The following is a 797-nucleotide window of genomic DNA, read 5'->3' on the forward strand; positions in this document are numbered from 1 at the left end:
AACTTTTCATGGGCTGGTTTTCCATCTAAATATCTTCCTTGGTGAGGTGTTACGCAATGCTTCTCATAACATTATTCTTTATAAAAGCTCCAATTTATAAAGTACTCACAGCAGAACATAAAAAGAATATATAAACAGAAGAATATATAAAGACAAATATTTCTTGTAGAGGACTACAACACACTGATGACAGGCAGCAAACTACAACTATTGCATAGCATGTGTGGTCTTGCAAATACACTGTTCATGGAAAGGGCTAGAAACATACTCAAAAAGTGCATGCAGTAGGAATACATTTAAATGAGCTTCAAGAATAAGTTACAAATAATAAGGTGCAAGTGGTAATATGATCTGAAGAGGTAATATCACTTTAAAATGTGAGACTTTAAGGTGGAAGAGTTCTGCTTCTCTCAGTGGTTAACCTGGTTGTTTCAAACACCTATTCATGCAAAGCAAGATGTTGTTGTGTGGTGTAGGACAAGCACACAGGTGGGTGAGCACTGAGCACCATCTCAGATGTTGGTTACCAAAGCATTATTTCAGATCATTATAGCAAAACTGCTGAAATCTGGAGACAAATGGACATGGGAAAAGAAGCCAGAGCAAAAGAAACAATACACTCAACAGTGCAACAATAGGGCAGAATCAATGGAATCCAGAAGACAGTTCAAACAACACCATCAAAATGCAAGAAAATTGAAGTACAGGGCTGGGGATTTAGCTCAGTGGTTCCACCACCTGCCTCGCAAGCGCAAGGACCTGAGTTCAATCCCTGGTACCAAAAAAAAAAAAAAAAA

This window comes from Fukomys damarensis, unplaced genomic scaffold (genome assembly GCF_012274545.1).
Source record: "Fukomys damarensis isolate Sample0158 unplaced genomic scaffold, DMR_v1.0_HiC HiC_scaffold_7, whole genome shotgun sequence".
In the NCBI taxonomy this organism is placed as follows: domain Eukaryota; kingdom Metazoa; phylum Chordata; class Mammalia; order Rodentia; family Bathyergidae; genus Fukomys; species Fukomys damarensis.